The sequence below is a fragment of the Castor canadensis genome, chromosome 3, assembly GCF_047511655.1.
Source record: "Castor canadensis chromosome 3, mCasCan1.hap1v2, whole genome shotgun sequence".
NCBI lineage: Eukaryota > Metazoa > Chordata > Mammalia > Rodentia > Castoridae > Castor > Castor canadensis.
In genome coordinates this window covers 69,885,994-69,901,320 of record NC_133388.1, presented here as the reverse complement: position 1 = coordinate 69,901,320, position 15,327 = coordinate 69,885,994, and positions in this window count along the sequence as shown.

Sequence of the window (15,327 nt, the reverse complement as noted above, 5' to 3'; positions counted from 1 at the left end):
GAGCATGAGAATGTGGTGTATTTGCTTCCCTTGTGGTCTTTGGAGATGATGCTGAGTGGGCGGTGTTGGTAGACGTTAGTTGTGAATAGGGCTTTGAGACTTGTTTTGTGTGCCTAAAATCATTGGAGGTATATTAGGGCAAGTACGGAATGAAATAATTGTTCCTGCCTCCAAATACTCATTTAACAAGTATCTTACAGGGCTGGGTTGTAGCTCAGTGACAGAGTACTGGCATAGCATGTGCAAGGCCCAGGGTTCCATGCATAGCACCGCAAAAAAAATCCACTGCAGGTGTGGCACTTGCTTTGTAAGTGCGAAGCCCTGAGTCCAAATGCCAGCAGTCTCACAAAAAAAAAAAAAACCCTGAAACAAAACAAAAAACCCAGGTGATTTACCCTCAGTCTGTAATTGCAGATACCACATTCATGTGTAGACTTCCACAGGCTCATGCCTCATTCCAACTGTGTGTGACTCAAATCCTCAGGTTGAAGTCCAGTTGGTGCTAGGTGGTGACCCAGCCACAGTGACAGAAGTTAGTACACATACAGGGAAGGACACAGGAGCAGATGGCCTGGCAAAGGGCAAAGGGAAGGCCTGGCCTTTCAGCGGCACACTGCTGGTCACCTCCCTAGCTGAGGGTTCATCGGAGGAGCCTCTCACAGTGATTCACCTGGCCTGATGTGCCATCCTGAAGGTGTCGCTCATGTCCTCCTCCTTAAGTCCCATCATCTGGGGAAGGACACCCCAAAGAAGCAGCCACCCCAATATGGGGCTCATCTGAAGAGCTGCCCTTCCTGATGCTGGCCTGGTAGACAGCAGGTACTGGCCTGCACAGAGCTTTGGAGCGATCTGGGGACAGCTACTGATCATCCAGAAGGTCACAGCTCAACACAGGCTGGGTTAGCCCCAAGTCATACTTCAGCCCACACCTGCATGGCTGTACACTGCAACCCTGACCCCAGGAACGTCCCAGGGATTTGTAGGAAAAGGGAAAGACAGACATAGTATGTTCTCCTCCAAAGCATTCTGTCATCATAACCCAGCTGGGTGAGCCTCAGGCCACTCACTCCCTTTAACAAGACCCTGGATCCTGGAAGCAGCTGGACTTGCTCCTTCTCCTGAACTCTAAATCAAGATCTTAGTTGAAGCCACACATAGGCTGGGTCTGGCTCCTCTTCAAGGCTGGCTGAGGCTCCTCCTGCCTGCTACTGGCCCTTCTGTCCCCACCTCCCACAGCGTCTACCACACAGAAGGAGGTGGGTAGGTGGGTGAGTGGGAAACTCCCAAGGCCAGGCTGCCAGCTGAAAATAATTCGCCCCAACGCTCCCACAGGCGACACTGTTCTTGCCAAGGCCCAGCCTTTTACCAGCCTCCTTTCACTGGGGGAAGAGCAAGAGCTGAGAGAAGAACAAAAAGAGGACAACAGAGCCAAAATGCAGAGGTCCTAGAGCTGGCAGAGGCCATGGGGTTGCTACCTTCCCAAAGTTACCCCCTTATCTCTTCCGTCCCTTGTCCTCAGCCATTCCTCACCTAGTGAATGGTCAGGTGGGAAGAAGAGTCTGGGCATTCTTCAGCCAGCAGCTGCCCTTGCTGGCTGGGGGTTTCTGTAACAGAAGCCTCTTGGGCTATTGGGGGTTGGCCGCAGGGCCTCAGCTGTTCAGGACAAGATGTTTCCAGTGGTTTTGCTTTTGAAGAACCTGCTGCCAAGGACTTAAAGGGCCTCTGCTGACCCATGCAGGTCCAAAGGCCTCTACTGGTCACAGCCCCATTCCCCTCATGCCCCCTGCCTCTCAGCTACTTCTTTCCAGTCCTGGGCTCCTGTGGCCAAGGAGAGCTCGACAGACGTTGGTAGGTGTGTGTCCTTTGCCCCTGGAGTGATTCCAGGTTGTGCTGAAATCTGGAAGGCACACAGAGCCAGCCTGCAGCATGAGTCCTGACTTGAGGATGAATCTCAACACACACACTCACATACAGGCCCCTTGGGAAGCAGCTGGCATATCTGAATTGCAGAAGGACAACATTTTCTTATCACAAACTTCTTCCCTGGGGTCCCCTGTCCCTTTTGCTGCTAGTTGATCCCCAGCCCGTGCCAGTACCCACCTGATCCTCCCAGTTCTCCCTAGGTTACCTTTCAGGCTTCCTTCTCTGCCTTTGCCCCTCACAAAGACACTCACCTTGAGCCCCCTGACACCAGTCCCTGCTCTAACCTCTCCTCTCCCCTTGGTGAGATAAATCTTCCCTTAAAGCTCAGATTGTATGACATTATTCTCTTATTCAAAACTCATTGGGACACTATGGGTAAAAATCCCACTGTTCAGTTTCATGTCAAAGTGTTTCCCATGTAGCGCAAACTGTCCAATCCTGTCACCAGCTTCTCTCTATGCTGACAGACACTGACATGTAGGGTGGCTTTGGACTTCAAAAAGTTTTGAGCATTTATTGTCTAAGAAACTGATCTTATTATGCTTGTGCGCTTATAAAATAATGTCATTGAGCAGAACATGGTGGCATGCACCTGTAGTCCCAGCATTCTGGAGGCTGAGGCCAAAGGATTACTTGAGTCCAGGAGTTCAACACCAACCTAGGTAACGTAGCAAGATGCTGTCTTAGAAAAAATAAAATAATGAAAAATTGTTGAACTGGAGGTGTGGCTCAAGTGGTAGAGCACCTTCTTTGCAAGCATGAAACCCTAAGTTCCAACCTCAATACCACCAAAAAAAATGTCAAAAATTATTCAAGGGCTGGGGTTGGGGCTTAAGTGGTAGAGCACCTACCTAGCAAGTGCCAGGCCCTGAGTTCAAACCCCAGTACTGCCAAAAAAATTTTTTTTTAAATAACATGAACATTAGAGCTAATTTTTAAAATGCATTTATATTGGTTATCCCATTGTTTAAAAATAACAAAGGAGAAATATTATTCTTGGTACATGTTCCTGTACATCAATCACTTTATTAACTATATCCCACTCTAAATACCATGCTACTGAAAAGGTGCATGTACTTTTAAACACATATTTAGTATTTTTAACTTTCCATAAATTGCTTGCAATCCTCTTCAAAGTTGTATTTTAAAGTTAATAAATCTGACATTTTTGACACTTGTAACTGGATTTTCTCCAGAGACCATAATTTTTTTTTTTGCAGTGGTAGGGTTCAAACTTGGAGCCTTGTGCTTGCTAGGCAGGTGCTCTACTGCTTAAGCCATGCCCCTAGCTCATACACTTTAATATTCTTAAATGGGTATTTACCTTCTGTATAAGTCCTGAGGTATCTGATAAGCTCAGAGAAAATTCTGCTAAACAGAAGATGTTCTCTATTCTGATTTTTCCTACTGCAGTGTATAAATATTGTCTGTGGGCTCTGACTTTCTAGAGGAAACTCTGCAGCTGGGAAGGATATAGCAGTGAGAGTATGGGGCTGTGAGGGGAAACCTTTTATTGGCAGGGAGTATCCCCACTCAGCTTCAGTCACCTCCACTGTAAGACAAGGACCATTCCACGCAATCTGTTGTGTCTTAGAGCCCAGCACAGCCCTGACACTTCAAGGTGCTCACATAATAGGTGTTACTGATATTCCTACAAGCCACCCACCGCTGGTTTCCTCCTCCTGCTTCTCGGGATGGGTCTGCAACTTTGGATCCCACCTGAGTAGAAGCCATAGGAAGTTAGGTCTCAGGCAGCATTTAGGGGGTCACAGCATTCCTTTGTGTAGTGTTACCAGGTGCCCCACACTGGTCTAAGCACTTTGCATGAACTAAGGAGTTTCACTGTCATAACAGCCTTCTAGGATGCATGTGGTTATTGTCCTCTGTGACAATCACAGTGCCTAAGGTACTCAGCAGTGGAGCTGGGCTACCACCCAGGCAGGCTGGCCCCTGGCTACATGGACAGAGTGCTCTTGACCTCTGGCTGCCTTTTGGTGTTGGCCTGTAAGCAGCCCAGAGACAGATCAAAGGAAGAGAGGAGAGAGAAGTCCTATCCATTCCTCTGGTGCCCTCCCAACAAGTCCCCAGGCTGCGCTGTGACCCTGGAAGGAAGGTCACAGCTTCTCTCCTTGTAGATCCTAATAAGTAATGTCAGTGTTACTCTTATGGACCCCAGGCTGCCACACGATCCCTGTTGCTTCTTCCACATCTTTTCCCAGCTTCGTAAATAGTCCCTTTGTAAATAGGCCAGCCACCTCCACCACGGTGCTCAGCTTTAGGGAGAACAAAGCTTAGATTGTTCTAGGCCTTTTCAGTTCACTGCTGCTCATGTTTTTAATTTCACTTACTTATTTTTTTTAAAGAGCTCAATGGCTACAAAAGGATGTACAGTGAAAAGTCTCCCTCTGTTTTTTGGGTTTTTTTCTTTCTTCAGTACTGGGATTGAACTCAGGCCTTGTGCTTAAAGTACTCTACCACTAAAGCCACAACAACCCTTGTGCTTTTATTTTTTGTTGTTGTTGTTTTCAGATAAAGTTTCTCACTAACTGCCTGGCTGACCTGGGACCTTGATTCTTCTATCTCCAGCTCCTGAGTAGCTGGGATTGCAGGTGTGGTACCCGGCTTTTTGTTTTTGTTTGGCAATAGTGGGTTTGAATTCAGGGCCTCATGCTTATTTGCTACCACTTAGTCATACCTTTGTTAATGGTGCCAGTGCAGTCTGTGATCAGAAGACTTGTAAATCTTTGTGTCTCACCAGGAAGAATCCATGGAAAGACACTTGGGTGTAAAGGGAGTTTATAAAAGTTAGGGAAGGAAAATACAAAGGGGAGCATGGTGTGGCCCAGGTGAAATCTGGAGGCTGAGAGAGCATGCTTTTCTTTTTCAGGTGCTTTTGAAACCTACACTAACCCATGGGAAGAGCAGATTCAGGTGATTCCTATCTAATAATCAATGAGTGGGGAGGGGCGTGGACGGTTCTCAGCCAGGTCTGGGCCATCCCTAGGCAACCTGCATATGAGTCCCGAACTTTCCCTACTTCTAGCCTGCCTCTCCGTCAGCCCTGTTTTTTTCTGTTTTGTTTTGTTGTGGGGTTTGAACTCAGGGCCTCATGCTTGGCACGCTACTGCTTGAACCACACTGCTAATCTATTTTGCTGTAGTTATTTTGGAGGTGGAATCGCTGAACTGTTTGCCCAGGCTGGCCTTGAACCTCGATCCACCTGATCTCAGCCTACCATGTAGCTAGAATTACAGGCGTGAGCCACCAGTACCTGGCTCTGTTTTTGTTTTTTTGAGACAGAATCTCACTATGTAGCCTAGGCTGGACTTGTACTCGAGATCCTCCTGCCTCAGTCACCCAAGTACTGGAATTACAGGCTACCAAGTGATCCACTGTGCAGTTCTTTCCATAGGCAACCAATGAAATGTTTTATTTTTGTAGTTAGGTATATACAACTTAAAATTTGCCATTTGGAAGCGAGCAGTTTAGTGACATGATTACATTCACATTCTTGTGCAAATGTTACCACCATCCATCTCCAGAAGTTTCTCATATTCCCCAGTTGAGATGGTACCCATTCAACACTAACTCCCTCGTGAGTTTTGAGACTACTTCTGGAGACATTGTATACATATTCAAGCGAACACCTCACTATTCCTCTTCCTGTAAAGCAAGGAAACTGTTTTGTGTAATGATACATCTCAGATATCATTTCACATTAACACATAATCCAATTTCTCGTTTTTCTGCTCAGCTTCCCCTACTATGGATGCTTCCTGTGCAAGCAGTCCTCACCTGGTGTTAGGAACTGAGGGTGTTTGCAATCTTCTGTTGAACAGACAGCGGTGCAGTGTCTTTGGTCTGCTTTTTTTCTTGGCAGTACTAGGGTTTGAACTCGGGGCCTTCCGCTTGCTAGGCAGATGCTCTACTGCTTGAGCCATCCGCCAGCCCTTATTTTGCTTTTAAATTCCTCTTTCCTTTCTTAGCACTTCTCCCACTCTGCCTCTCAGCAAGCTACACCAACCACTCCCCTGCCTTCAGGCCTCTGGCTCCTCAGGCTTTTCTGATTCACTGGGTTCCAGATTTGTTGTCCTCTCACAGAAGACTCCCTGATCCTTCACTCCTGGCTCTGCATGAGTGTCTCCTTTGGGGCCCTGTCTCCTGGGCTAATGGCCTATGTTCCAGATATGACAAACTGCTATAACACAGCAAAGAGGCCATTGATGGCTCCTGTGTCCATGGGTGGGGCTGCTTTCTGATGTGGGCTCTGGGGAGTGCCCACACCAGGCACCAGCTCTTGTCACAGAGGTGAGCCACCCGGCACTGTTTCCAAACTTTCTTTATTCACAGCTGAATTTGCTCCACCCACCCTGGGAGGCTAGAGTGCTTGGGCCTATTTGTCTTTCTGTTCACACCATAGATTGTTTTTCCTCTCTAACACTGCCTCCACTGTCTTCACCTTCCAATTACAAAAAAGAGCTGGGTGCTCATACCTGTAATCCCAGCTTCTCAGGAGGCAGAGATCAGGAGGATGGTGGTTCAGCACCATCTCTGGACAAATAGTTCACGAGACCCTGTCTTGGAAAAAAAAATCACAAAAAAGGGCTGGTGGAGTGGTTCAAGGTGTAGGCCATGAGTTCAAACCCCAATACCACACACACACACACACACACAGAGTCGTAGAGGAAAGGGGGGAGAAAATGGTAGAGAAAGCCCTCCTCCTCCAAACAAATATGAAATTCAAGGCTCATGCTAGATGGGGTAGGATAAATTGCAATGAAAATTGCCTTTTATTTAATTGTAACAATAATCGACAATACGCTTATGACGCCCATGGAGCCCTCACCACGCTGTGAAGCAGACACTGCTTTTTTCACCAGTGTGAAAAAGAAAAAAATGAAGGGAAAGGCTGAGGGACATCAAGGGACCGGCCATCAACATGAGTCAGTCTCAGAGAAAGACTGGATCATCCTGGCTCCAAATTTCTCCAATGCATAGAATGCAGCTGGGAGCTTGGCCAGAGGCCTCAGACAGGACTGCTGATGAAGCTCAGCATAGGCACCGAGAAGAGAGGACTCCTTAACAGAAAAGAACCGGAGGCAGCATGACATTGGGAGTGCCACCACAGATGCAGAACTGGGCCAGCAAAACTAGGACAGGTTGCAGTATGAATTCCAGGGGATGCTGCAAGGGACAGTTAGAAGTGGCTGAAGGAGCTGGGCGCCAGTGGCCCATGCCTATAATCCTAGCTACTTAGGAAGGAAGTAGAGATCAGAAGAATTGAGTTTCGAAGCCAGCCTGGGCAAATAGTTCACAAGACTATTTCAAGTGGTGGAGTGCCTGCCTTGCAAGTGTGAGGCCCTGAGTTCAAACCCCAGTACTGCTAAAAAAAAAAGGAACAGAAACGGCTGGAGGGCTGGGGACCAGCTAAAGAGGAAGGCTATTCTGAGAGCTGGCCCTGCCAAGAAAGAAAGAAGGGCAGGGAGAGCAGATTCCAGGAGGACCCTCCAGGAAATGTAGGCGCTCCCACAAAGGATGAGCAAAAGGCTGACAGGAAGCTTTGAACCAGAGAGTGCAGTAGGGATGGGGATATATTCAGTTGTAGCAAGTGGAGAAGCGAGCCTAGCTTCCCCTCCTCACCTACAGGCCAGTGCTGCTGCTAGTGACACCATCCTACACTGTCCAGCCTCCTGGCCTGAAGAAACCACAGCAAAGCAGAGATGGAAGCTGGAGCACTATGCACGTGAGTTGAAGGCGGCTTCATCCAAAGAGTGCTCTCTGAGCCCCCGGCCCTGGTTCCTTGAGGGTCAGCGGAGAGTAGAGGGGAGCCTTCAGGAGAGCACAGAAGCCTAGAAGGCCATCAGAGGGACACTCTGAGCATCCCCTTTGCCGAAGCCACACTCTTCCAGGCCTTCTTGTAGAGCACTAAAGAAAAGACTCACTAAAACCGACAGGCACTTTGGTACCAGCCAGCCTGACTGAGTGCCAGAAGTGCAGGCCACAGGTGGAAGGCCACAGAGGGCAGCAGGTGGGCCAGCCCCCATCCACAAAGGGCTTCCCAGGAAGGGGGCACCGCAAGTGCAAAAACCACAGCAGCCTAAGGCAGGTGGTATCAGTTGAGGGCTTGAGAAAAATACAAGCCAGGGGCAGCTAAGGGGTACAAAAGCTGTAGGCAGAGGCCCTATGCAGTGTACAGGCCATGAATGGGCCTCACACCTGGCTGAGCACTCCCCTGAGCAGGCTGGAGAACCCCAGGGAAGGGATGTGAGAGAAGGCAGAGGAGGGAAAAGTACAGAAATAAAAAGTCTTCTGGTTTCTGAGTTTCTGAATTCCAACTCCTTAAGGGAATGTAAAAGACACAGGACTGGATTTGGGGAGCTGCTTAAAGAGAAAGCGAGGCTTTCCAGTCTGCATCTCGAACCCAAGGCTGGGAAAGAGGCAGAGTTGGGGGCTATTGTGAGCTGTACAGAGATGTTGGAGAATTCCTGAGAAAGGGGTCCTGCTAGAGTTTCCTGGGCTAGTCCAGGAAGGAGGTGAATGTTCAGCTTAGAAATAGCCATGTGGGCTGTCCCATCAGATGGGCCTCTGCAGCGTGGCTACAGGTTACAGAGGAGTGCTATGTACTTGGGAGTGCACAGACAAGGAAGAGGGAACAGCTGCAGAGGGGCCTTGCAGGAAAAAAGTGACAGCCCAGAAATGACCAGACAGGGAATTACAGTGGATGCAAGTAGACAGCTGGCCTACGGTCTGTTGAGCTCCAGCCTCCTCCCCTGTACTGTATGATATAAGTGAACCAGGGCTCAGGAGAGTCCCAGGAACTGGCAGGATGTGAGAGAGGAACAGCCAAACTGGACCAACCACGATGAAGTATCTGCCACCTCAGGGGAACAGGAGCTAAAACAAAGAAAGGAGGAGAGGGACAATTCTTGTACACCCAAATATGTGCACTGAAATTTTAACCCGCTATAACAATAATTTATAAGAACAAAATTTATGCAATATAAGCCTATAAATAAGCTGAAAGAGAATCATTACATCTGACAAAAATACTAAATTCCTCATGTACAAAGAACTCTTACGAATCAATGAGAAAGACTGTCAACCAATAGGATGATTTGTAAAGGATATAAATAGGTAGTTCAGTGGAAAAGAAAGTGGGCTGGCAAGGTGGCTTAAGTGGTAGAGCGCCTGCCTAGCAAGCATGAGGCCCTGAGTTCAAACCCCAATCCTACCAAAAAAAGAAAGAAAGAAAAACAGCATTCAAAATAGATTTCTCACCCATAATTTGAGAAATGTAAATGAAGGTTACAGTGAAATGCCATTTTTCACTGACTAAAAGACAAAGGTTTACAGGTTTAATAAAGAGTAGTACTGGGGGGGGAAGTGACCTCTCTTAATGACTGTTGATGGGAGCATAAATTGATTGGCACAACCCCATTGCAGGCAATTTGGCAATAGCTTTCAAAATTAAAGTACATGTTTCCTTTGACCCTATCATCTCTGTTCTGGGAATTTAATCTGCAGGTACATCCCAACCACACATCCACAAGGATGTTTGTTCAAGTGGCATTGTTTGTAATGGCAAAGAAATTGGAACAACTCAAATGACTTTTAGTAGGGGATTGGTTAATAGAAAATCATGTCAGATCGTAGAATGCTATGTGCTATTAAAACTGAAATGGATCTATGTGTGCTGATATGGACTGAGCTCTGAGAAATGAGGTTAACTTTTGTAAAAAATCAAAGTGTGAAATGATTGTGGATGTCTCCTATTTGCCTTTTTATACAATAAAAATACATGCATATCACTGCAAGAATATTTCTAAAAGAGCACAGAGATTAACAATCTTTATCTACATAATCTCATGAAATAATTTTGTACTATTTGAGTGGTTTAGCACCCATGGGTGTTTTCTTCTTAAAATGACCTGTAAAGTGCAGGAACGAGCAGGTGGAAAGGCCCAGTGGAGGAATGTCTATTAAGCACTTCTGGGGGCCTACAGCCGGGGGTTGTGGTGGGTGGGAATGTGCGGGGAACTGGTGCTTTCCACCTCAGACATCATGGCCCGAGTCCATATCATGGATTAAAGTCCACAGCCTCCCAAAGGAAGGTATTGCTGGCATGTTCTAGAACAGGTTATCCTTGAGACCAGAGCACTGGAGGGGCTCTGGGTGGGGCTAGGAAGGACCAATAAGGAAGGCTATACAGGAAAAAGCAGAGAAGCAATGCTCTTGCCTCTGGCTGAGCTGTTGTCATCCTGCCAAGTACCATAGGGACCATGACAATGACTCCAGATAGACCTGCATACGTCCTGGAAATGGAATCTCCTATTTCTCAACAAAATCTACCTAAGCTCAAAGGTGAGATCAACAAAGAGTTACAAAGATCAGTTTGGACTGTTACTCAGAATTTGCAAATGCTTGCAAAAGACAAAAGAAGAAATTTAAAGCTCAGCAAAGAAAACAGTCACCAGACTGAAGAGACAGCCTGCAGAGTGGGAGAGAATCTTTGCCAGCTATACATCTGACAAGGGATTAATAACCAGAATATATAGGGAGCTCAAAAAACTAATTCTGCAAACTGTCAACAACCCATTGAATGGGTGAGATGAACTGAACAGATAGTTCTCAAAAGAAGAAGTATAATGGCCAATAAACAAATGAACACCTTTGGCCATAAAGGAAATGCAAATCAAAACTGCATTGAGAGTCCACCTCACCCCAGTCACAATGCTATTACCAATAAAACAAACAACAAATGCTGGCAAGAATGCAGGGGGATAAATGAACAGTTATCCACTGCTGGTGGGAATGTAAATTAGTGCAACCACTTTGGAAAGCAGTATGGAGATTCCTCGAAAATTCACAATAGAGCTACTGTGCAATTCAGAGATGCCACTCCTGGGTATATACTGGAAGGAATATAAGCCAGGATATGGTAGAGCCACCTACACCCCCCCATGTTCATTAAAGCACTATTCACAATGGCCAAGCTTTGGAAACAGCCTGGATACTCCACAACTGATGAATGGATTAAGAAAATGTGGTTTATGTACACAATGGAGTATTATTCAGCCATAAAGAATGAAATTATGTTGTTTCCAAGTTAACGAATGGAACCAGAGAGCATCATCTAAAGTGAAGTAAGCCAGGCTCAAAAGGTCAAAGGTCACATGTTTCCCCCATGTGTGTAAGCTAGAGCTAAAAGACAAATGTACACATAAATACATACATGATCTATATACATATGTTGTATACATATGGCACTGCAAAAAATACAGAAAGATGTGAGTTATATGGTCTTTAAATTTGTATGTGTGTGTGCGTGTGTGTGTGTGAACTCCTTTATCCTGGTGAGGTTTTAAGAAACTTACAGACACCCATTGCTCTGAGCAATGTAAATTCAGACATGCCTTTTGTATAGCACCTTGGCAGAATCTTTCAAGAACTAGAAAAATATTCACACCCTTTAGCACAGGAGATTCTTTTCTCAGAATTTGGCTGAAGGAAATAGAAATCCACAAGGAAAGATAGAAAAGTAAAGTGAATACCACTTTTGCTGCTGTCTTACTTAAATGTGTCACTTGCTGGAATGTTACTCAATTATTTAAAAGGATGAGATGAAGGCTGTACAGGAACATGGAAACGTTGATGAGAAAGAATACAAAGCAACAGCTTACGGCACTGTAATTACAACTATATTAAAGAGCTGCACAGAGGCTCATGGCCAGGGTGGCTGAGCACTTGGACCCTTTCCTGTGTCCTTCCTTCTCCAGGGTCCTTCAGCAGCTGCTCAACTCATCACCTATTGCACTCACAGGTGCAGAGAAGGTGCTCAACGCATATTGGAAGAAATGTTCCGTGAATGTTGCGATGATGTTCAGCAGTGAACCTGGATTGAAACTTGAACTTGATCTTTTCAGGCCTCAGCCTCCACTGAGACTAAACAGAGCCTTCCTGTGCTCACACATCCTATGCAAACTGTCCACTGCTACCACATAGCCATGACCATGTATCTGCTACAAGTGCAACGAGCCTCCGTGTGCCTTCATGGCAAGTGCAGGCAGGTTTTAAAAGCTCAAGCAGCATTTTACCTGCATCTGCCAGACGAGGTTACAGGCTGTAATCACAGCACTTGGGATGCTGAGGCAGAAGGACCACAAATCCAAGGCTAGCTGGGGTTAGGGAGACCCTGTCTCAAAAAAAAAAAAAGTTGCTTAAAAAGCAAAAGAAGCCATATGCTGGTGGCTCACACCTGTAATCCTAGCTACTCAGGAGGCAGAGATCAATCAGTAGGATCGCAGCTCGAAGTCAGCCCTGGGCAAATATTTCATGAGACCCTGTCTCCAAAATACCCATCACAAAAAAGGGCTGGTGGAGTGGCTCAAGGTGTAGGTCCTGAGTTCAAACCCCCTCTTCCCACCAAAAAAAAGCAAAACAGTTTTTTAGGAAGATGCTTCAATCTTTTCTGGATACCCACACTACTGGGCAGGTTTACTTCTAGTGCCTCTTAGGGAAAGGAGCAGAGCAAAAAAAAGCAAAACAGTTTTTTAGGAAGATGTTTCGATCTTTTATGGATATCCACACTACTGGGCAGGTTTACTTCTAGTGCCTCTGTGATTTGGTGGGAAGTCGAAATGGGGCTGGAACCAGGGCCACACCAGCCACCAGGAAGCAACTGTGCAGGCACGTGCTGCCTTGGAAATACAGGGCGGCCATTGAAAGAGTTGTAAATGTTCTAGTTGCCACATTAAAAAAATAGGTGAAATTAATTTTAATGTATTTGATTTTATTTTATTGACAGGTTCCCACTATGTAGCCCAGGCTGGCCTTGAACTCATGATCCTCCTGCCTCAGCCTCTTGAATGCTGGTATTATAAGCGTGTGCCACTGTGACTGACTTTAATGCATTTTATCTAGTTAAAAAACTCTGAAATACAGTATTTTAAGCATGTAGTTGGTGAAAATTACTTTCATTAGTTTTACGTTCCTTTTTTTCTTACTGAATTTTTGAAGCACATCTCATTTCAAGTGCTCCTATGAGTGGGCTGGGATGTGGCTCAGTGGCAGAGAGTTTTCTAGCAGCAAGGCCCTGGGTTCTATCCTGACATGAGTCCATGGAGGGCGGGGGAGTGTCAAGTGCTCAATAGCAACATGAAGGCAGTGGCTACCATATTGAAAAGCCCAGATCTAGAACTTTTGTTTCTTTTCCTTCCCTTTTCTTTTTTTTACTCCCTCCAGTCTTTCTCCCTCCATTCTTCCTTCCTTCCTTTCCTCTTTTCTTTCTTCTTGTTTAGAAAAACAGGTCATTCTTTAGGCGTGAGACAGATGACTACCTGCCAACATTCACCCAGAAACCTTATTTCCCAGAATTCTCTGTTCCCTGGCAGTGGTCCCTCCAGGTTGACTGCAGCACAGATGTGAACAGGTGCCTGCTTTGGGCCAGTGGTTAGCAAGGCACAAAGGACTCCCCTGGACATTTGCAGCCTCCCAAAGACTCACTCTCCATGGCCAGAGGCAACCAAGATGGCTGTCTGTCTCCATGGAGTGGAGAGCAGGTTTTGCAGGCCCTTGATCCTCTTCAGGCAGCATTTTCAGGACTTTTTCCTGACTGCAGTTTCCCCTCTCACTGGAAGTTGGCTGGAGGCCAACAGGCCTTTGTGGCTTCAAGAGTTCCTGTATCCATCTCTGCACCCCAAAGTAGGGGGCCTCCCAGAATTAATTACAATTAACAAATTGCTGCATGTTTTAACAAATTGCTGCATGCCTACAGCAGCCCTGGAGAGCTGCTCTTGGAAATAACTCTGCAGGAGAGACTCTGAGAGGAGGACTTTTGAGATGGCAGAATACGAAGGAAGTCATCTTTTAGACATAAATTTACCCGAATTTATTATTTCCTTATTTGCATTTCCTTTCCTTATCAGAGTAACACACAGACACACACACATGCAGTTTCGCAATGGTTTGTACAGTTGCTAGGAGACAACAACGCTGGCCTGTGAGTCGCACACGCCTGGCTTCCCGCACCGAGGGCCACGGGAGGCACTGGGAATTTCTCAGATGCTCAAGGAATGTAGCTGGGAGTTCTGAGTAATCACACGATTCTTTAAACTACTTGTGGGAAAATGTAATGCCCATTTCCTTTTAGAGACAACAGTCTTTGAAAGCTGTTTCGCCACAAGAGTTTTCGTTGTTTGTGGTGTAATCTACGTCTTTGGAAGTCCCCATGAGAAGTCCTGTGATAGGGACCACCCGCTCCAGGAGCACAGCAACCTGAATTCCCCCACTGGGTCTCCTTTGGCCTGTAGTGCGATCAGCCTGATCACCAATCCTTTGTGTCCTCCCCCTGCTTCCTTTCTCTCCTGCTTCTAGGTATCTCCCAGGTAGAACTTCAGACACAGTGTCTAGGGGATCAAATGACCTGCCTGCCATCGGGTTGGCCAAGGGGTCACAGTCTTTGCTGCCAAGCTGAATCCTCCATTGAAATCTCTCTCCAATGCCACATTCTCTCTGGTGCCACATCCACCCGCCAGGCTGACCATTAGGTAATTTGATTTACAAAGAGAGTGAAAGAAAAGGAAATAAAATAAAAAGCTAACCCAAGTCACAGTGCCTGGTCCCTCTCCCTGTGGTAGGGGATAGCTGTGGTGGCAATCAGCCCAACCATAGTGTCCAACCCAATGGAGCCATGGAGGTGGGGATTTCCAGCCAGGGAGGAGGCACTGCAGGGCGGTGGGGCCTGCAGTGTGGATAGCGACTTCCACCCATGCTGTTGGGACAACCTGACCAGGGACAGCCTCACTAGGGACAGTTTGACAGAGGCCCATAGGCGGCTGCTCACTCCTCCCAATCTGACCATGCTGGTTCTTAGCATCTGTTACCAAACTTTTTTTTTAAGGAGCAGGATAATAATAACAATAATAGAAAAACATTTCAAAGCCTCAACCAATATGAGCTATTTATAACTCCCAAAAAGGCCTCAACAACAAGTGACCCTATTCCTTCAAAAGGGTGCTGCTTCCACCTTCTTGGAGGGAGGCAGAGGAGGAGTGACTTGGCAGGACTCATGGGCCTCTTTGCCCCAGCTGGCCATCAGGTCACTCTGTGGAGGTCCAGTATCCCTCCTAGGGGCCACACCTCTTCCTGAGTGACATAGCAAAGACGACCCACATTGCCAAGTGTGGGCTTTAGGGTTTTACAACAGCTTTACTTCATGTTTTCTGTTGTTCATTCAGTCATGTAACAGACTTTTCCAGAAATCCTAGGTCTTGGGGACACTGACTGCTCCTAGTCATGGCTCCAGCTGGACAGCAGGAAGAGGCCCGTCTCCTGCATGGGCCAGTTTCCCTCCACCAGGTGGAGAACCCTCACCTTGAAAAGTGCCTACAGAACTGGGGGTGAGGC